Below are 22,984 nucleotides of genomic sequence, written 5' to 3' on the forward strand. Positions count from 1 at the left end.
TATTTCTTCTTCTTCTTCTTCTTCTTCTATCATATTTCGGCGAATCCTTTCCGTATCTGAATCCGCAAGCAAAGGTGAGAATATTGTGAAGAGCGTATTTTTGTTGCTTCTTTTCTCCCTCTTCTCTCGCTGCTGCATTGACGAGAGAGACGAGATGAAGAAGAAGCAAAAGCGTTGTGGTGGGGTTTTTGTACCATGCGAAGCGGAAGTTCTTTGTCAAAATCCGTATTGAAAGCCGCGGTGTTTGTTCTATTGCTTCCGTCATTGGTGTGTAGATGGCAGCACGCACTGACTCTACAATCTACATGTTATTTCATTTCTTTCTTCTTACTCTTATTGTTTTTCTTCTTTTTCTTCTTCTTCCCCTGTCTTTTTTTTGTCTTCTTTTTTGGCTTCTTCTTCTTCTTCTTCCTCATCCTCTTCTTCTTCCTTTACCTCTTCTTTTTTTTTTTCTTCTTCTTTTTCTTTCACTATACGTCATTCATCTATCGCTAAAGCAGCTGTACGTATGAGAAAAATAATATGACACCTGCAGGAACAACAAACCACCTCTCTCTCTCTCTCTCTCTCTCTCTCTCTCTCTCTCTCTCTCTCTCTCTCTCTCTCTCTCTCTCTCTCTTGAAGACGAGGAAAAGTAACGTAATTTGAAAGTAATGTACATGTAACAAATATTTCTTTTCTAAACATGCATTTCAACTTAGCAAACACACAGACACACAGAAAACACAAATAAGCAAACTAACTATTAATCTCAATATATTTCAGTCTGATGTGAACAAAACAAAAACAAAAAATACTCAAATGCACTACTTTTTTTTTTTCCCCCTCAAAGGACGCGTTGATTTGGTAGAGAATTCCATTAACCACACCAAATTGAAACATGCTTTTATTACTTTAACAGGAGCGTCAACTGGTGAATACAATTATCCGTCGCAATGAACCCGATGCATGTTTTATGAGACGGTACAGAGAGAGAGAGAGAGAGAGAGAGAGAGAGAGAGAGTGGTTTGTTGTTCCACGTCAAGATAATCAAACGAATAATAAAAAGAAGAAGAAGAAGAAGAAGAAGAAGAAGAAGAAGAGGAGAGTGTGGTGGGGGTTACGTTTTAGCTGGGGAGGTACGTCAAGGAGATAGTGGTGTTGGTTGGTTTAGGGTTAATGTGAAGGTAGGGAATATTCTTTCTCATAGCCAGAAATGTGTTGGGATCATTTCGCATCTAACTTATTTTCTTTTTTGCTTCTTTCTTCTCTAAACAACTTTTTTGTACCTACTTATATATTTACTAGTACTCATTATATTTTTAGTACGCAATCCTCCTCCTCCTCCTCCTCCTCCTCCTCCTCCTCCTCCTCCTCCTCGTCTTCCTCGTTGCTGACAGAGTGCAACTCGAAAATAAACGAGAGACTTGGTGAACTGAAGAGGGGAGGAGAGGGGAGAGAACTGAAGGGCGAGGGGAGGGCAGAGGCCGGAAAGGAGGTAGAGGCAAAAGGAAAGGGGAATTTAATGGGGGAGGAGGGGGAGGGAACGGAAGAGATGGAGGAAAGGAGAGGGAAATTCAGTGAGAGAGGGGAGAGGGAGCAGTGAGGAACAGAGGAAAGGGGTGATAACTGACTAAATGGAAGGGAAGAAATTAAAGGAAAATAAAAAGAGAGGAGAGAAAATAGTTGCGTTTCATAAATTTGTGAAAGGAGGGAAAAATATAGAACGCGCTCCATTTTTTTCCACACAGATGTAAAAAGAAAAAGAAAAATATACATGAAGTTGCAAAAAAAAAAAAAAAAAAAATTAAATACTGAGAGAGAGAGAGAGAGAGAGAGAGAGAGAGAGAGAGAGAGAATATTGAGTTCAGTGGCCAGAGAAAAAACACATGAACAAGAACACAAGTTTGAAAAATCGTGGAAGATATTAAGCCTTTCTGATAAAATGTACGTCTGAACTTAAGATGCGACTGTGTGTCCCTCATAACACGGCGAGGGAAAGGGAGAGGAGAGAAAAGAAGATAGAGAAGCGTAAGAGGAAAGAGAGAGAGAGAGAAGGCGAGGAAGATATTTGAGAGAGAGAGAGAGAGAGAGAGAGAGAGAGAGAGAGAGAGAGAGAGAATGATGAAGTGTTGCCACTAAATTAATGAACACTGGAATTTATAGATGTACGGTTATGATTAGGCTAGGTCTCTCTCTCTCTCTCTCTCTCTCTCTCTCTCTCTCTCTCTCTCTCTCTGCTAAACTCCGAAACACAAAATGGTAGACCACATTCTCATCAATAAATACATACATAGCAAACAACACACGTACGAGGCACACACGCTGGATAGGGAGTATGAAGAGAATCAAAGGACACATTTATAGCAGAGTACATCCATCATCCTTAGCCATACACCGAGTACACACATGCAAATCCCTCCGGTGGTTCGAATCAACAAGACATTCCAAACCGCTGCTGTTTCAATCGAGTCTTTTTCCATCGGTACCCTCTTCTTATAATCGGAGGCGGTGTGTTCTGATAATTGGAGACGAGTGAATGTAATTGAGTGCAGAGCTTGGAAGGAAGAGGAGGAGGAGGAGGAGAAGGAAGAGATGGAGTGATGCGGAAATTGCGATGAACGATATTGAGATTCGTTCATTGGCTCGCTCGATTGCTTCACTTGTTCGGGGATGAAGGAAGTAGTAGTAGTAATAGTAGTAGTTGTAGTAGTAGTAGTAGTAGTAGAAACAGATAAACAGACGCATTTATTGACTAATTTAAAGAACTACAACCATTTTTTCACCTAACATCGGAGCCGGTAGAGCAAGAGATACCGAAACCCCAGATCACGTGACAACCCTGCGCAGTTCATCCTCTTTGTCTCTCTGCGCACGAGCCTGTCTGAACGGCCGGCTGTGGGAAGGACCAAGGCATGACGAAAGAGGAGGCGGAGAGACTGCATTGTGCTGTCATATATTTTTGTTTCTTCACGTGGACGAGTATTGCCGAGGGTTGATGGGCGGCTCGAGTGAGTACAAGTGTGATTTATGTATCCTGCTCATCTTATGTGTCCTTGCATGAGACGTGGGCAGCGTGGCAGCGTGTCCTGATGGGGGGGCTTGGGGAATAATGGCAGCCGTGTGTGTGTGTTAGGTGGAAGGTCCGTGTGTGTGTGTATAAGCTTGTGTAGTGTAAGTGTTTGCCTCTGTGAACGGAGATTGTCGCCTAAGGGAGACACATAAGCTGGGAATTGTGTTTCGTTGGTAGATTGCTTGACTATAGCCGTGATTGGGGGGAGGCGGCGCAGTGGCAGTGTGGCGCGGACTGTTGTGATGGTAATGGTGCTGTGATTGCTGCTATTCCACTTACTGTTAACACTTCTACTACTACAACCACCACCACTACCACCACCACCACCAACGCCATTAATTCCTATAACGCTTAGAACTACAATTTCCACAAGCTTCTAAAACTGGCACTGAGGCAACGACCCGTGTGGCGTTTTTCCTCCATTCCCTCCATTTCCATACCCTTGTTGGCTCAGGGATTGTGGGAGCACGAGGCCTGACAGATGGTATGGGTTATGGGGCCGCTCAGAGCTGGAAGGGTTAGGGGGAATGGGAGGATGTGGGGGATGGGAGGGTTATGGGGGATAGAGTGATGGGGTGCATAGGAGGAAACACTTAGGCCTTGTGGCGGCGGTTAGAAATACTCGTTACTGAGATTGAGAAGTGAGGGATGGTGATAACTAGTATACGCGTGGTGTGTTGTGTTGTCTGACTCTTCAGTGTAATCAGTGTAGTAGGTGTTAACCCTTTCACTCCTAATCATTCTTTTAACCCCTTCAGTACTGGAACGCATTATTGTTTTGAGGTTTGAGTACGATTTCACGATTTTGTTTATCTTAAGAAGGGTTTATGGAGGTCAGAAGATTAATGGCCAGAGTCTTCACTATTTTATTCCCCCTCATAAGTTTCTGAAGCTGTTTGAAATCGTCAAATAGTAAGCAGAATAAATGGTACTGAAGGGGTTAAAAACATCATCTTTTATCCGTACTACATTCTAAGTTATTCGGGGCTGGATGGCGTAGTTGATTAAGACGGCTCGTGTTCGATAAGTAGATATAAGCTTCATACAATTAACCTGCTGATTTCACCTCCTTGGTCACCTGCTGGTCACCCAGCCAGTCTTCCCCATTACGGAGCGAGCTCAGAGCTCATAGACAGATCTTCGGGTAGATTTGCACCTGATTGTCGTTGTTAGTGAGTGGTGACAGATTGCCAGACTGCCTCCTTTCATAGGGTGATAATGGTGATGGTAATTAGGATTATGTAAAGCTAAGCAGAGTAGATACAAACAATGAGATAAATTAAGAAAAAGACAGCGAAGAGGAGGAGGAAGGGCTTTTACTTTTTTTTTTTAATAGAGAGTGAGAGACCTAACCTAACCTAACCTAACCTATCCTATCCTATCCTAACCTAACCTAACCTAACCTAACCTAACCTATCCTAACCTAACCTAACCTATCCTATCCTAACCTAACCTATCCTATCCTATCCTATCCTATCCTAGCCTAGCCTAACCTAACCTAATCTAACCTAGAGACTACGAGTGTGTCACCAGCCACCACCTGCAAGTGTAATGGGTGGTGGTCTGTGTGGAGGTGACAGTGTGGTGACTCCATGAGTGGTGGTCGGTGTGGAGTAGTGTAGTGGTGCTGCGTGGCAGTAGACTCAGAACCACTCTAGGGTCACGTGGTACATAACTAAGGTAAAGGCCATGGCCTGCGCACACCGCAGCAGGCTGTTCACTAGGCCCCTACCACCCAGCGAGATATCCTTCCCCTGCTCAGAGAGGGACAGAATGGAAGGTTGCAAGATAACAGAGGACCTCCCACTGGGCTCTCCCCTCCTGTGACGGAGCTGGACCTGGGGAGCGGCCCACCTCACGCCATCCCCGAGGTCACGGTGTACGACCTCGGTGGTCTCGTTAGCCTGAGAAGTATGGCCCATATCCTGGGAAGGCTGGGTCTGGGGAGCAGCCCATCTTTGGCCATCTCCGAGGTCACGGTGTACGACCTCTTGTGTCAGGCTAGTCTCGCCAGCCTGAGGAATGCTTTCCATTTCCTGCCGGGGCTGGGCCTGGGGAACGGCCCATCTCCGGGCATCCCCAAGGTCCATCAGGGTGACCTTGGGGGTGAGGACACAGTATGTGACCTCGGTGATCAGGCTGGTTCCGGTGTTTGTGTACACAGCATATGGTGGCAGGATGAGCTGGATGTCACCAGCCTGGGGGGGCAGGCTGGCGTGCTGCATAGTTTTTGGTTGCTCCTGCTTGTCCTCCTTGATATTCTTTGGCTCGTCCAGGAGCCTTCTGCTGTAGAACACGGCGACTGGGGCTTGGTCTTGGGCCCCGGAAGCACCGCCTGCTGCATCCCCAGCCTTGAGGCTGAAGAAGAGCGCAGAGCGGCGCCCGATCCTGTTTGCTTGGAGTCCCGCCAGCAGGTCAGCCAGCGGGATCTCACGGCGGGCCACGAGAGACGCTCCCGCCAGGATGTCCACCCTGACGGGCGTGGCGCCGTTTTTCTTGGCGACCCGGCCAACGGCCACCAAGATCCTGTGGGCAGACCTGTGCTGGCCTGCCCCGTTCCCCGCGCTGGGGAAGCTGAACTCCCCCAGCAGGCGCCGGCCCTTCCCTCTGCTGCGGGGCAGACAGAGGGTGAGGCGGTCGGCGCCGCCACACTGGCCCACCACCTCCAGGTGGGCACACACCTTCAGAGTGCTGCACTGCTGCCCCATTGATTTGTTCTCTTGTTTCACTTTTTACGTTGAGATTAATTGAATTTATTGAACCAAGGAAGAAGTCGATGAAGTAGGGGGAAGGGGAGGAAGAGGAAAACAAAGACATTATTTACTCACTCTCCTCTATTCCCGTCCTCCTCTATCTCCACTAAGCCTTATCCCATATGCATCCCATTCCTTCCTTTGTTCCTTGTCTGACGGCCATTACTTGGGAAGTGTGTGGCGTTTATGAAGACCAAGCAGTACCGTGAGGCGAGAGCTGTGGGGGATTTGTGCAGAGATGGACCTGAGGAGACACCGAACTGATCTTTGTGTGTTGGTCTGCGCATTAGTCTATTTTGGTAACGCTTGGGTTGAAGAGGAGGAGGAGGAGGAGAAAGGAGATGCAGAGTGTCCACATGTAGCTTAATTTCTCCAGGGAGTGAAGATTCTCAAGTCTTGTGTATATTAGGAGACGAGGCGCGTAGGATAGTGCAAGGAGGCAGGCTTTGTGTGGCTTTGCTGACTGTCTGATTGTGTGCGTGATTGTGGGTGTGTGCAGCGAGGCAGCAATAGGGAATGGGGAGGTGGAAGTGGTGGGGAAAGGTTGGGAGGAAACGTAGACAAAGAAGAGGAAGGGGGAAACTTGTAGGGACAATATTGAGGTGTAGAATGCGTGGAATTAGTTTATGGTAGACAGTAGAGATTAATTTTTCTTCTTCTTTTAATTCTCTTTTTAATTTTTCTTCTTTTAATTATTTTCTTTTTAATTCTTTTTATTTTTTTCGTCTTTTTAATTCTTTTTAATTCTCCCTCTTCTTTCAATTCTTTTAATTCTTCTTCTTTGAATTATTCTTTTTTTACTCGTCTTTTTTTTATTCTTTTAATTTAGCCTTCTGTTCAATCATTTTTTTCTCGTAATCCTTCCTACAACTGATGTCAAACGCTAATATCTCCACTGCTGTCTCCTGGACGGTTCTCTGACCTGGAAAATTGCTAGTCAGAGGAGAGGCGAGGAGGAAGTGCCGGATGGTATTGTGCTGCGGCCCGTTTTCTTTGATCCCTCAGTGGTGGTGGAGTGATGGGATGTGAAATGTTATGGGTGTCTAAAATGTTGCGTGTGGATGAGTCAATAACCTAGGGGACACACTCTCTCTCTCTCTCTCTCTCTCTCTCTCTCTCTCTCTCTCTCTCTCTCTCTCTCTCTCTCAACTGCAGGTCGTTTTCTCGCATAACCATTGCTTACCGAAACATTTCCTGGGCTATTTTCGCCTCCCCGCCCAGCCAGACCTGTAATTGAACTAACTTCCTTCTCGTTCTCTAATTCCTTTTTCCGTCTGCCTTTCGTGTTTCGTGTTTTTCGTGTTTCCTTTCCTTCCTCTTGCCTTCCTTCGATCCTATCTCGACTTTTAATCATTTTTCTTCCACCCAGCTTTTTTTTTTTTTTCTTATTCTTTTTCTCGTTCTTTGTCGTCGTCGTCGTTTTTGTTTGATTTCTTTTACATTCTCTCTCTCTCTCTCTCTCTCTCTCTCTCTCTCTCTCTCTCTCTCTCTCTCTCTCTCTCTCTCTCTCCTCCATCTAGTAGACAAGATCAACAAAGAAAGTGTTATTGTAAGTCGTAAACTAACATGGGAACGAGGACAGGCAGGAAAGATGCACGATGCTTCTGTTCTGTAATGCCCCCCCCCCCGCTCTCTCTCTCTCTCTCTCTCTCTCTCTCTCTCTCTCTCTCTCTCTCTCTCTCTCTCTCTCTCTCATCTATCGTTCCTTTCTTGTTTTCTTTTCTCTTCGTTTTCTTTATATCCTCTTCCTTATTTTTATCTTTTGTCATCACTTAAGCCTATTTTTCCCCTCTTTTCTCTCATCTTCTATAATGTCTCCCCTTTCTCTTTCTCATTTTTTTTTCTTTCCCCTTCCTTTGATCTTCCTCATGTTTTATCTTTTATTTATCCTTTTTTTTTTTTTTTTGTTGTTTATTGCGGTTTGTCCTCTGTTCTATTCGTCCTCCTCCTCCTCCTCCTCCTCCTCCTTTTGCTATCTGTCTTTCTTCTTACTTTTTTTTTTCTTCTTTGTCTCATTTCTTTCTTCTCCTTCATAAGTTTTCCTTCATTATTCTTTTGTTATTGCCATCGTCCTTGTTGTTGTTCATAATCTTCATAATCTTGTCTCCCCTCCTCCTCCTCCTCCTTGCTAAGACACCCAGCACTCATCTCTCGAGGGAAATAAACTCACACCGCGATCCTACTTCCTTGTGGCGTCTTTTAATGAACCACAGCAAGCAAACACAAGCTGCGGGGCGGGGCTGGATTGGAGTGGCAAAGACTGTGTTTATTAAAGGCTGGGCTACAGACTGGACGAGTTTGGGCCTCAGGATGTAAGGTATGGTGAGTGGATTAATTAGAGTATGAAGGTTGTTGGTGGGATGGATGGATGAATGGGTGGGTGGTTAGTGAGTGAAGGTGATGCGAGTGGAGGCTGGAATGGGAAGGGGGAGAGAGTGGTTGTTTAGGTGGGTGTTTGGGGTGGAGTGAAAATTAGGAGGGAGAAGAGAAATATTGCAATTAAAATTAGATTAGATTAAAGTTTTGTTGGATTTTTTTATTTAAGACTTTTACTTGCATATCGTTTTCGTAGTGTAGTGGTTATCACGTGCGCCTCACACGCGCAAGGTCCCCGGTTCGATCCCGGGCGAAAACACGTTATACTTTTATGTTATACCATAATGAGTCCCTTAAGCACCATGACGCGTTTCCATATTCATTCTGGTTACTATTTGGTGATTTTATACAGCTTCAGAAACTCATGTTGGGGATTGAAATAATGAAGACTCTGGCCATTAATATTCTGACCTCCATAGACCCTTCCTATTGTTAATAGAATAGTCTAATGGTATACAAATCTCAAGGAAAAATGTCTTAGTGTCCTAGTACAGAATGGGTTAGGGCAACAAGTGTTATCAAATAGTATGTAACAGTAGCTGGCGCAAAGTAGTGTTATTAGAGATTTTAAGAAAGCCCTGACATGTTCTACAAAAAAGCTTTCAGAACATATAAAAATGAAATCAAACAATGAACTAGAAGATTGAACAATAGTACATACATACATGCACATGTGGTTACAAAAGAACTAAGAAGGTCTGGGTTACGAGTGTTTCCTCATGCTCTCTCCAAGAAAGTGTAAAGCAATCCCTTTTTCATCTAATGGCCAGCGTTGTCTGTTCCTTCAGTGCGGTGATGCAACAGCCACGGGACAGTTGTGGTATTTGTGGTGGCTGACAGGCTGACGCTGCTGTCCCTTGAATGATTAAACAACAGGACATGATATTGCATTATATATATTCCTACATGAATGACTAAACTATTCTGAATTAGAGATAAGCATGCTATTTTTTTTTTTTTCTGACCAAACGATATATATTAAATTATAGATAAGCATGTTATTTTTTTTCTGACCTTTAGCTTGTAATGTAAACTACCTTTTTTCACACTTTTACTTTTACTACTAACATTATCACAATCGCTTTTTTTTTTACTTTTCATTCCACACATTTAACACTTCACTATCATCACCTCCACAAAACAAAGGTTAACACATTTCCTCACACCACACTACTTCTATGTGCACTACCTCACACCTTTTCCCTCGCATGGACAATAACTGCACGTGTCTGCACTCTTTCATCCTGGCGGTGTTTACAGAGGATCCAGGATTAACCCACAGGATAATCTCTCTCTCTCTCTATGGAGGTACCGAGGTGCACGGATCAACCTTCTCTTTGTGTCACTTCCCGATCCATCACGTTTTCTATACGCTTGGCCGGCTATTCTGAAGGGTGACTGAAGCTCAGGGACAGATTCTCGTATAAAACTCCGCTTCACCGCTAAGATTATTATTAAAGATTGCAGAGAATTAGTCGCATTCTCATGGGTCTCTCTTTTCCGTTTTTTTGTATTGGTGTTGTGAATTCCTTGTTACTTACGGTTTTTCTTGGTTCTTTACACTCGTATATCATTCTTGACACTGCTTTTTCATCAGGAGTTTTTTTCAAAGGCTGAATTTTTTTTTAACCAGTAATGTTATGGGTTGCTTTTCAATTTATCTTTTTCGGGGTTTTCACTCACAAACGATTCATGATGCTTTGTTTGTCGTTCAACAGGCATTTTTTTTTTTTTTACATCATGCCGGCTAGATATCGTAAAACCTACTCATCTTATCTCTCCATTTCCTTCCACTCGTGTGCTTGTAAGAATTTTGTGCAGTAGATATAGTGTTGTGAAGTGTCGGATGTTGCAGTTGAAGGATTGAATTCATAAAAACCTGTGATCATCGGCATCTAAGCCCATAGCAAACGGTCTAAAAAAAAAGAAGCATGAAAACACTCGTGAGAACCTTAGTAACTTGTATCTTAGCGTGTTAGGAAGGTAAGGCGAGGAGCGGAAATGTTTACCAATACAATTTCGAAGTCAGTCGTGTGTGTGTGTGTGTGTGTGTGTGTGTGTGTGTGTGTGTGTGTGTGTTTGTGTTTGTGTTTGTGTGTTGCCTTATATTTTATCCTGTTTAGAATCAAAGTGAGGTACAGAAACGTTTGAGAGTACAATTTATATCTTTCATTCAGTTTATAGTGCGTGTGTGTGTGTGTGCGTGCGTGCGTGCGTGTGTGCTAGAGAAATACATGGCGGAATCTCAAATAATCTCCGAGGCTTCCTATTATTTATTGCATTAATCTCATAACTTTGTTCATTAGTCATCCCGCTGTAGGTTTGCATTATCTGGCTCGGCAGCAGCAGCAGCAACAGCAGCATTTCGCGTTAAGGCGTCCATAAAACATTTGTATTCATCTCCAGTTCAGGCAAAGTTTAGTAATCAGTAATGTTGAAAGTAATCTGTCCAAACTTTACGTAATCTGTTAACCCGCGTGTGGGGGATTTTGTTAAGTTCAATATTAATCCTAGGTGTTGTGTGCTCACCATCACTACTACCACCACCATCACCACCACCACTACCATCACCACCACCACCACCACCACCACCGCCACCACCGCCACCACCACCTAATCGTACACAAATTTCAAGGTAAAAAACGTGTGGCAGTAACGAAGGAGTTAAAGGAGTTTTGCTGATCTTAGGAATAATCTAACTGGTTTTTGCATTAATAGAAAAAAAACCTTAGGAGAACCCGTTAAACATTAGAAAAAAAATTGAAACTGCATGAAATCGTCAGGTCTACACTTTGGCATTTATCAGTTGAAAATAGGCCTTATGAGAGACCAGACTACTTCAAAATGCCAACCTCAGACCAATACCAAGACCAAGACCGAGGTAATAGTAGTGCACCTTGACGCCGCAACCGCCACCAGCGCCATTAATCTCAACGCCGCCAGATATTTCACCCATTTTTCCTCGTGAATGGGGGAAAAAATTAAACTTCAAAAACTATCCACGGAGCCTAAGCGAATTTCTTGGTCAAAGTTTCCTCTCGATTATTCCTCGGCGACGCAGGATTAAGATTAAGGCTTCACTGCGGAGAGATCCGGGGCGGGGCGGGGCATATTGGAAGCTGACGGGGCGGGGAAGACAGTGAAATGAAGGAATAAAATAGCGATAGAACTGCAAAGAATAAGAGTGAAAGAGGAAGATGTAGGGAAGAAAAACAACTTATTCTTGATGAGTAAAGGGAAAGAAAATAAAGAAGAGGGACGAGGCGAGGCAGTTGTTATTAGTTATTTTGAAATTACTGATATTTTTATTATACTTTACTACTACTACTACTACTACTACTACTACTACTACTACTACTACTACTACTACTACTACTACTACTACTACTACTACTACTACTACTACTACTACTACTACTTTTTAATATTATTGTTACTACTACTACTAGTACTATTATTACTACTACTGCTACTGCTATTAGAATAATAATAATTCTACTATTACCACTACTAATACTACTACTACCACCACCACCACCACCACCACCACCACCACCACCACCACCACCACCACCACCACCACTACTACTACTACTACTACTACTACTACTACTACTACTACTGTTGCTACAATGCAGGGATATACTTCCATTGGTGTTATCTATATGGTTTTGATTTTGCTTTCTTGCTGTTGCACTAGACAGATAGACAGATAAGCAAGCGGACATACAGACAGACAGACAGACAGACAGACGAGGGGGGCATGTCATTAATCAGATTTTCCCATACAAGCTGCGCACACCGCGGACACATTTTCGTGAAACAGCTCATTGTCTTGGTCTCGGTGAAGGCTCCAGCGTCTGCCGGCCCACTGTCATTACGTTACCATTGTTCATGGCCTCGCCACGCCAGCCAATCACTGTCCAGCATCCACCACACCAGCCAATCACTGTCCAGAATCCCCGCCAACCAATCACAGCCGTCACTCCAAGCAGTCCTGGGCTGTTAACTCCAAGCTCCTGCCACGCGGCTCTTTGGGTGCCCCAATTCATGTTAAATATCACCTTGCTCTACCTGCTCCCGACCCTACACTCTATAACTCTTTGACTTAACACCGACACTCAGGCGATCACAGCCGTCGGCGGAGAGAAACAAACAGTCGCAGCAATCACTGCACAGAAAGAAGCCAACTCATCACAGCCAGGAACAATGAACAAAACCAAGCGAGAGAAGTCCAACAAGGCTGGGTGCTGCGCCTTCATCCACGCCATCCTGCGATTCTTTAAACGCAAGAAGCGAGGGCGGGACGCCCTCAGCGAAGAACTCTTCCAGGCAGAATGTGCCATGGAGGAACAGACTTGGAATGAGTCTGTTGTGGATGAATGTATGGAAGCAACTGAATATTTTGCAGAAGAAATGGTCAAGGAAGAATACGAGTTTGTGGAAGAAATTGTAACTGAACAACATTTTGTGGAAGTAATGGTCATTGAAGAAGATTGCCTGGAAGACACTGTCATGGAAGAAAGTTTTCTGGAAGAAATTGTTATTGAGGAATGTTTTGTGCAAGTGACTATCATTGAAGAAGATCTTGTGGATTTAAATATCATGGAAGAACAGCTTGTGGGAGAAATTGCAATGGGAGAATTTGTGGTGCAAGAATCTATTACTAATGAAGAAGCTGTTGTGGAAGAACCTGTTGCAGAAGAGCATGAGGTCAAAGAACATCTGATGGAAGAACAAAAAGAAAACAAAGGAGAAAATATGAAATTAAAAAGCTCCCACCCAAAAAGAATAAACGAAAACGAAAGAAAAAAATAAAAACAAAGGAAGAAAATATTAAATTGAAAAGCCCCACCCAAAAAAATAATAAATAGAAGTGACAAATAAAAAAAAATAGATTAAAAAAAACTAAAAAAAATACAAAAACAAGAAAAATAATAAAAACAAAGGAGAAATATAAAACTGAAAAGCCCCCACCAAAAAAATTAATAGTAAAACTTAAAAACTATTAAACAAAAGAAAAATGCAAAAATGAAAATCCTCAACCAAAAAAAAGTGAATAAAAACAAAAAGCTATAAAAAATAAAGGAAAAATTTAAATAAAAAGACCTACCAAACAAATTAATAGTAACTCAAGAAAAATGATAATAAAACAAAGTGAAAAATAAGAAGAAATAGAATCAGGAAAGGAAGAGAGTTAGTAAATAAAAAATTATCAAAAGTAAATAATGTCAAAAATAACATAAAAGAAAAAAGCGACTAAAAATATAACGAGACGAAACTCAAACTAGCAAGAGACGAAATGAACGCCACGAGACGCCAAAAACCAAAAAAAAAAAAAAAAAAAAAAGTTTACTAGCACGTGCCCACAAAGTGAAGTAAAGAATATCGAGTCGCAGGAACATTTGTGAACACGGAAATGAGAAGCACTTGACTGAGCCTGCTTGTTGTCACTAAAGGAAATGCCAATACCCCAAATGTGTGTGTGTGTGTGTGTGTGTGTGGGGCTTAACCCTTTAACTGCTATATGGCTCATCTCTTTAAATAATCACCATTCTAAGACATCTGTTCTTGCTCTACAGCCACCAGCACGCATTGTATTGCCTAAGAATTGCAAAATGTACAGCTTTTTTCATACCTTTCCTTATAGTACTTGCACATAAAGATTCAATACATTGAAGTGTTGTGAACTGTTGTACTTCGCAGTGAAAGGATTAACACTGCTTCTCCTTTGTCACTGTCTGTTTGTACTCATTTACTTTAGTCATCTGTGAATAAAACAACACTAACATCAATCATTCTTTCCTTATCCGCTATGATGTGTGTCTATCTCAAGGCCAGCACACTCCTTAGGCCGGCCATTGCTTCTCCCTCCATCCCTCAACTTCCTCAACTTCCTATCTCCATCCCTCCCTCCCTCCCTCCTCCCTCCTCCCTTTTCCCTCTTTACCTCCCTCTTTCCTACCCTCCTCCCCTCCTCCCTCCTTCCTTCCTTCCCTCCTTACCTCCCTCCATCCATCCTTCCTCCTTCTCTCCCTCCTTCCCTCCCTCTCTTCAAGCCTCGTGCAACAGGGAGCCTTTCCATCTACCATCAGTAACGATACGTGTCTTTTCGTTGGCGGTGTGTGTGTGTGTGTGTGTGTGTGTGTGTGTGTGTGTGTGTGTGTGTGTGTGTGTGTGTGTGTGTGTGTGTGTGTGTGTGTGTGTGTAATCGCACTATTTACCTGTCCCTAAAATGTTACTGGCTACACACCACTGCGAACTAAAATAAAGTGAACACAATTTTCTCTTTTTAACATCAAACGCTTTCACACGCAAATAAGCACGCGTGTAGAAATGTTATTTTCCCATCCTGCATCACCACCACTACCTCCCTCCCTTCTCTCCCTCCTCCTCTCCTCCCTCCTCCCTCCTCCTCCTCCTCCCTCCTCTCCTCCTCCATCCTTCCTCCCTCCATCCCTCCTCCTCTCCCTCCCTCCATCCCTTCCTCCTTCCCTCCCTCCCTCCCTCCCTCCCCTCCCTTGCCGTCACTCTTCTTTCCTCTTTTCTCTCCTCTCTCCCTCTCTTCTCATTTTCATTGCTACACCTGTAAAATCAAGATACAGGTGTGAGTTTGCTTGTTTTCCAGTATTTTCTTCTTCTAGTGTTGCTGCAATTCTGATTTTGTTAAATGAATGACGTTACCCCTTGTGTGTGTGTGTGTGTGTGTGTGTGTGTGTGTGTGTGTGTGTGTGTGTTTCATATTTTTCCTGCGATTCATTTTTTTTTACTTTATTTCTGAATTTCGTTACCTCTCCATCCCTCTCGATCTATTCCCCTCTCGATACAGAAAAAAAAAAAAAGAATGGAAAGGCAAGTTTTGGATTTAGAAAAAGAAAAGCCAGGAGGAAAATACATGAATAAATAATCAAAATAAAAATGTATGAAAAAGCGAGAGCAAACCGTGACATGAGCGTGACTGTACCTAAAGTATGAATTTGCCCTCATCGTGACGTTATCATACCGCTACTGACCAACTTTTGCTTAAGCCTAGGTCGGACACGATGGTGAAAGATGCTACTACGATGAATAAACAAATACGTGACACACACCTTTCGTTGAAATCTAAATTAACGCGTTTTCATATTCATTCTGCTTACTACTTAGTGATTTTATACAGCTTCAGAAACTTATGTGGAGATTAAAATAGTGAGGATTCTAGCCATTAATCCTCTAATCTCCATAAACCCTTTCTAATGTGAATGAAATTGTCTAATGCCCAAACCCATGTTAAAAATGCGTCCCAGTACTGAAGGGATTAAGAAGAAGAAAGGGAAAATTATGACCAAAAAGGGAAATAAAATCGTACGTGTGAAAAAGGAGAAAAAAAAAACTTGCATGCACAGAAGGAAAAAAGAACACATGACAGTTTTGCACATGACAAGACCAAAGCAACTTTCACACCGAGCCTTATAACCTAGACTATTTTACAACACAAAACAGCGGAAAACAACACAACACACAGCACAATGAAACACGACCTGAGCACAACACATCACAACGAAGCACAACACAACACAACACACTTCAAGCATAACACAACTCAGCACAACCAAATAACTACAACACAACACAACACAACACAATGCACAACACACCTAAACGCAGAACAAGCAAAACACAATACAACCAAGTAACTACAACACACCCAAACGCAATACAACACAACACAACCAAGTAACTACAATACACCACCACACTCAAACACAGTCCAAGCAGAACACACCACACCACAACAACACAACCAAGTAACAGCAACACAGCCTAAACTCAACACAACACAACACACCCAATCACAGTCCATGCAGAACACACCACAAAAAAAACAACCAAGTACTTAGAACACCCCCAAACACAACACAACACAAGAACAGAACAATCCAAGCACACCATAACACATCCAAACACAGTCCAAAACATAACACACCACAACACAAAACAACCAACTAACTACAACACATCCAAACTCAACACAACACAAGAACAACACAAACAGAACACAATGAAACAGTCCAAGAAAAACCCACCTCAACAAACCACCACCAAGTACCTAAAACACGCCCAAACACAACACAACACACGCACAACACAACGCACAACACACCCAAACACAGCACAATGCAGCAAGCGAAACATATTTGCTCAACACAGGGCGCGTCCAAGCGAGAAACATTCGTAAACAAAACCATGAAATGTGTTATGGAATTAGTCTCTTGGGGGTGACAATTTGCTCTCTTCCATACTGAGACCTTGGCCCAGAGAGAGAGAGAAAGAGAGGGGGTGAATGGGTCTCGCTCACCACCACCACCACTACTGCCGCCGCTGCCTCCCCCACCACCAACACCACAGCCGCAAAATAAATATGAACGAGTATAGTCTTCGTTTTCCATAATTCAGCGTCGTTATCCACACACTCCGATATTTGTTGATCGAATTTGCTCGCCTCGATAACGAAACATTGCGAGTCGCGCCCCGCCGTATCTTTCCCGCGATGACTGTGTGAACGCTTCTTCTCTCTCTCTCTCTCTCTCTCTCTCTCTCTCTCTCTCTCTCTCTCTCTCTCTCTCTCTCTCTCTCTCTCTCTCTCTGTCAATGTTTGCCATCACGATTCAGTTTGTTTTCAGGTGAAGGGAATGAAGAGGAGAGGTTGAGTGAGGTGTTGTTGTTGTTGTTGTTGTTGTTGTTGTTAGTGGTGGTGGTGGTGGTGACGGTGGTGGCTGTGGTTATGGTGGTGGTGGTCTTCATGTTCGTCCTCATCTCAGTTTTCGTCATCTTTTTCTTCTTTGTTTTCTTTTTCTTCGTCTTCATCTTAGTTATCGTCTAGTAGTAGTAGTGTAGTAGTAGTAGTAGTAGTAGTAGTAGTAGTAGTAGTATTGGTGGTGTTGCTGTTGTTGCATTCGTCTCCTGCTTCACTTTCGTCGCCTTCATCGTGTTACATAAGTACCTCTCTTGCCCATATATAGCCCTCATCCCGCCCCCAGACACACAGGAACAACCTTTTAATCAGTAGGTAACACAGGTAGGTATTGTGCTTCACCTGCGCTACTAATAACTCTGCCCACGCTTACTTTCCTATCTCATCAAGAGGGACGAGGGTTGAGCTAAGTAGTGAGAGTGTAAAGAGGACATTGTGATAATGTACAAAGCGTCTGGAGGAACTGCTCATCAGGCAGAGTAGACACTGGTAGGTGTGGGAATTGAATGTGGTGTCTTTATGTAAAAAGGGAAAGTTGGCCAAGGGCAACTCAGAGTAAAGAAAAGGAGTCTTAGTCTTGAGTTTCGGTATGTCTTGTTGAGGAGTAGTAGTAACAGTAGTAGTAGTAGTAGTAATAATAGTTAATACAGTTGTTACCGAATTATTTTTAGTACGATGTTCTTCATCGTTTTCGTAGTGTAGTGGTTATCACGTGCGCCTCACACGCGCAAGGTCCCCGGTTCGATCCCGGGCGAAAACATAGCCTTTTATCTGTTCTGTTATTCATGTTACGCTGTTGTGGCAGCGAGGGATGGCGCCCTTGACCCTACACCTTCAGAAGTAACGTTTAGCTTGACATTTTTTTTTTTTTTTTATCTGGAAACGTCTCGGTAGCTCTCCTTGAAAAAAAAAAAAAAAAGTGCGCGTCACTAAAAGGTCGAAAACACATATCCTGAGTCTATAACAGTGTTGAGATTTAAGGACAGACGGATCAGTTTTACGCACCCTCTCAATATTTTCATGTGCCTGACACACACTTTCTCGAAAACAAGAGGTACACATTAGTTGGTTTATGAAAAATCGTACCTTTCGTTGAAAACTTGGCCTTTGCTGGCAGAGTGACAGACAGACAGACACAGACAGACAAATAGAGCACGGTGAAAGAAGGAAAATTTCAATGCCAGAGAGAGAGAGAGAGAATCAAAAGCATAATAATTTCAAGTCAGTCCCGCACAAGTCTCGGTGGTCGCTGCAGCATCAACATTTGCAGAGAGAGAAGTGGCGAGGCTCCCTAATAAGCAAAAAGACAAAACTTGGAAGATTAATGGCCACAATAACTTACTTGCTCAACTTACATCGCGTGCGTTCCTCCTCCTCCTCCTCCTCCTCCTCCTCCTCCTCCTCCTCCTCCTCCTCCTCCTTTGTTTTCCTCATCTTCTTCATCCTGTTCATTATCTTCATTGTATTCCTCCTCCTCCTCCTCCTCCTCTTTGCTGTTTCCATTCTTTTCTCTCACTTTATTTATCTTTTATCTTTCATTTTTATATTTTCTCTCACATTTATGATTTTTCGTTTATCTTTGCTTATCTAGTTTCCATTCTTCCTCTTCCTATACATACTTTCGTGCATTATCCTTTTTTTTTCTATTGCATTCGTCTTTTTTTTTCATTTAGATTCGCGTATGTATTTCAATTCTATCCAATTTGAGTATTCCATGTTTTATTCACTTTTTATGCTTTTATCATTATTCTTCCATGCTTTCCTTCATACTTTTCCTTTCTTTGTTAGGCCAGGCATTGGAGGAGCTAGTTTGGCGGGCAGGCTCAGATCAGTTTACGGTAGGTTATGTCACGTCACGTCACGTCAGGTTGTTTCTTTAGAGGAGTTAGATGAAGAAGAAAGATTTTTTTTTTTAGGATGTTTTAGGATCGACGATAATCTAATTCTTATTTTTTTTTTTTTTCGTTCATGATGTAGAATTCTTGTCAAGCTCCAACCCTTTTGTGGATTTCATTACAGCCTCTTTAATGCAGTCGAAGTAAGGAACCAGAATTATTAACCCTTTCAGTACCATGCCGCGTTTTCATATTCACTCTGTTTACTATTTGGTGAATTTATACTGGTTCAAAAATTTATGTGGGCATTAAAATAGTGAAGACTCTGGCCATTAATCTTCTGACCTCCATAGAGTCTTCTAATGTAAATAAAATCGTCTAATCATACCCAAAAAATCATGGTGAAATGTGTCTCAGTATCGAAGGGGTTAGGAAGAAATTCAAAATCGTCAAAGTGCCGAGAATAGTTTAAGAGTTGCGTTGGGACTTGCTATTGTCCACGGATTAGAGAATTACGTTAAAGAGAAACCACTAAAAGAACAATGTAGTATATCATGAGGAACCTCCCCGCCAGCCAGCCAGCTATCCAAGAATCTGCGGGTATGCCATCTCGTATAATCCCGTTTTCTGTTTCTTTTCGCTTGTCAGACCAAGTAAAAAAAAACTGAAGATTAAATAAATGTCAATTAGAACCTTTCCTCTCCCTTCCCTAAAGAAAGAAAAATAATAAAAGGGAAAGAAGAGTTAGCCAATTCGTTTTTTGGCAACGTACAATTTATCTCAGCCAGGGCAGGTGACATAGTGACATCCTGGGGATAAGGAGACGTAACAAGCCAGCTGCATCTGATCCCCTGCTACCGGAAAGGCAAGAAACACCGCCCACTCCCTACCACCCACCGCCTTCCGGACACTAACAATGCATAAATAGCGGGGCGGGATGTGGGTCAAGGGTGGTGCGGTGATACAGGCGTGGTGGAGGCAGACCAGGCACGCGTCGGGTGTGGAAAAAAGTGAAAGATGAAAAGAAATACTCGTACGTGTTCCATCTGCGTGTTTGCCTCGCCTGGAAAATATTGCTCCTGGCTCCTGCTGGTGGTGGTGGTGGTGGTGGTGGTGGTGGTGTTGGTGGTGGTGCTGGTACTGGTGGTGGTGGTGGTGGTGATGCTGTTGATGTGACGAGAAGGACGACGACAAGGGTGATGAAAAAAGACAAGGAAGAGGAGGACAAGAGAAGGAGAAATGATGATGAAAAATAGAAAGATGAGTAAGAACAAAAAGAGATGAATTCTACTGGAGTGATGAGGAAGAGCAGAACAAGAGAACAAGGAGAAGAACAATAAAGAAGGAAAGTAATGAGAAAAGTAAGGACGAAAGAAGAATGAACACGAGGAAATTCAAGAAGAGGGCAGAAAGGAAAAGAAAAATGGAGCAGGACCTGTCGATGAATGACGAGGAAAACTGACGAGAAACGAACAAATGAACAAGAACGAAAATCATGAATGCTCCTGAAGTGACGAAGAGGAGGACGAGGAGGAAAAACGACGAATAAAACTGATATGAGAGAAAAAGTAACAAGGAAAAAGGATGAATATTAGAAGAAAAGAGGAGAAAGAGAAGGGACGTGACAATGAAGGCATGAGAACACACAATAGGCGAAGGAGGAGAGAGAGAGATGAGCGGCCGTGCGTCATCCTGGGAATCATAATGCATACTGATGTCTCCTCTTTTACCTCCGCCAAACGAGCTGCACCTGTCTCACTTTGCCGCGCCTGTCGCCGCCCTCCTACCTGCTGTCATAAGGACGGGGTTTTTTCATTTTTTTTTTTTTTTTCATTTTTCAGTCTTTTGTGCGTCATAAATACGTTAACAAACATTCATTACAGGCATTGCTTCGTCCACCCTTTACTACTACTACTACTACTACTACTACTACTACTACTACTACTACTACTACTACTACTACTACTACTAACCGCCGCCGCCTTCCCCAGTTCCTCTTTCCCTCACCTATGCCCCCACTCCTTCACTCTGTCTCATGCTTCCCCTAATACTCTCTCTCTCTCTCTCTCTCTCTCTCTCTCTCTCTCTCTCTCTCTCTCTCTCTCTCTCTCTCTCTCTCTCTCTCTCTCTCTCTCTCTCGCTCTCTCTCGACTGATTCGACACGTACCACTGTGCAAAAAAAATCAGGGGAGCGAGAGAGAGAGAGAGAGAGAGAGAGAGAGAGAGAGAGAATCTTTATTTTCAGTATTTTTTTCCCCCAGTAATTTCAATCTCGCTGTTGATTAGACGATGTTTTATCTTCCTTTTTTTTGTCTACTCTTATTTATTTTGTAGTTCTTTTCCATTAGGTAATATTTTTCAGGAACTTATTCGAGTCACTGTTATTGCTTGATTTCCCTTAACGCCTTTGCTCTGTCATACACAACGACTGTTTTCAAGGACCATAGAGACAATCAACCGCGTTTTCAAGACTGTTCGCCCAGTCAATAACGCAGGAAACCTTGTTAATCTATCACCTCAACCGTAAAAACCACCCTTAAAAAAACCTGCGCAGCTTCAACCAGTAGAACCTTTTGAGAGAGAGAAGTGGAGGTGAAGCGCAGAAGTGTTTCAGAATCCGGTCCTTGGTACTGTGAAGAGGCGAGGAGGCGAGTGTGAGGTGGTGGTAAATAAGGCTGGAGCACCGGGAGTGAAGGCGAGGCAATATGAGGGCGAGGTCGAGGTGGTGTAGGAATGTCCTCAGATGACTCGTGAGGTGCACTCGAGACAATGGGTGAGGGTCGCAAAGAATGGCGTGAGGAGGCGGTGGCAGATGAGAGAAGAGGTGGCACGGTGGTGATGGTGGTGATGTGAGAGAAAGAGAAGGGGGGTGTGAAAATCTTGCTACAAAAAATATGCAACTTTCTCATTCTCTCTCCCTTCTTCTCTCCTCCTTGCAGTGTGAGGAGGCGGTGGCAGATGAGAGAAGAGGTGACGGTGGTGATGGTGGTAGTGGTGATGTGAGAGAGATGGAGGAAGGTGGAGTGTCAAGATCTTGTTACAAAACTATGCAACTTTCCTCTTCTCCCTCCCTTCTTCTCTCCATCCTCCTTGTAGCGTGAGAAGGCGGTGGCAGATGAGAGAAGAGGCAGTAGTGGCGGTGGTAGTGGTGATAGAGAGAGAGAGAGAGAGAGAGAGAGAGAGAGAGAGAGAGAGAGAGAGAGAGAGAGAGAGACAGAGAGAGAAGGGGAAGTGTTAAAATCTTGCTGCAAAAATATGCAACTTTTCCATTCTTTCTTCTTTCTTCCCCCCCCCTCCTCTCACACTCCCTGCTGATCTCATACCTGTCAGTACGCACACACCTGCCATAACATTGAAAATTACGGTCTTGAGGCTCTTGCACCTTCCCTTATTGTGTATTTTGTGTTTTGTTCTTATGACAGACAAGCAGACAACACACAAAATCTGCACCACTAATATTTCCTCGTCCTCTTGTTTTTTTTTTTTTTTCTAGTCCTCCCTTTTCTTTTGTCTTCCCATCACTGCCTTCATAGTTTTCACTTACTACTGTACAGGTTTGCTTTATTTTTTTCTGTTCTCACTTCTCTGTCTGACGTCATTAACTGTTTCTATCTGTCCGTAAACAAGTCTTCTGCGTCACAGAATATTTCCACTACATCCTTTCAACCTTACTCACCTCAACCTCTCTAATTCTCTCTAATTTGACGTCATATTTTGTACCTACCACATTCCCAAAAGATAAAAAGTCTCTCTCTCTCTCTCTCTCTCTCTCTCTCTCTCTCTCTCTCTCTCTCTCTCTCTCTCTCTCTCTCTCTCTCTCTCTCTCTCTCTCTCTCTCTCTCTCTCTCTCTCTCTCTCTCTCTCTCTCTCTCTCTCTCTCTCTCTCTCTCTCTCTGACGTCATTAACTCATAACATCTCAATGTATTTGCTTAACAGACCCGGACATCAAAGAGTTTCTGATATCTTCTTCTTCCCCCTCTACCTCCTTTTCCTTCTCCTCCTTCTTCTCCTCTTCCTATTAACGCGAGGCTTGTTTTATGTAAGGTCTTGCTATCATAGGAACAGGAGTAAAAAAATAAAAGAGAAAAATTTTAATGTTGATGTGAAGAGGATGAGGTTGCGAGGAAAATTGAATGAAAAATATGATAATGTGATGATAATAAAGGAAAATGTGATGTGGTGATGGTGTTGAAGGTGGTGGCGATTAATTTACACGTGAAAGTGAAGGAAGAT

General features: G+C 43.1%; 1 long non-coding RNA gene across 1 annotated transcript in view; it reads left to right on the forward strand.

The window, feature by feature from the left end:
- Positions 1 to 2,716: 2,716 nt before the first annotated feature.
- Positions 2,717 to 22,984, forward strand: part of LOC123505807 — a 49,914-nt gene continuing 29,646 nt past the window's right edge. Inside the window, exon 1 of the long non-coding RNA XR_006675261.1 lies at positions 2,717 to 2,990. This is a non-coding gene — a long non-coding RNA (uncharacterized LOC123505807). The remainder of the gene's footprint in view (positions 2,991 to 22,984) is intronic.

Source organism: Portunus trituberculatus, chromosome 18 (genome assembly GCF_017591435.1).
Source record: "Portunus trituberculatus isolate SZX2019 chromosome 18, ASM1759143v1, whole genome shotgun sequence".
Taxonomy (NCBI): Eukaryota; Metazoa; Arthropoda; class Malacostraca; order Decapoda; family Portunidae; genus Portunus; species Portunus trituberculatus.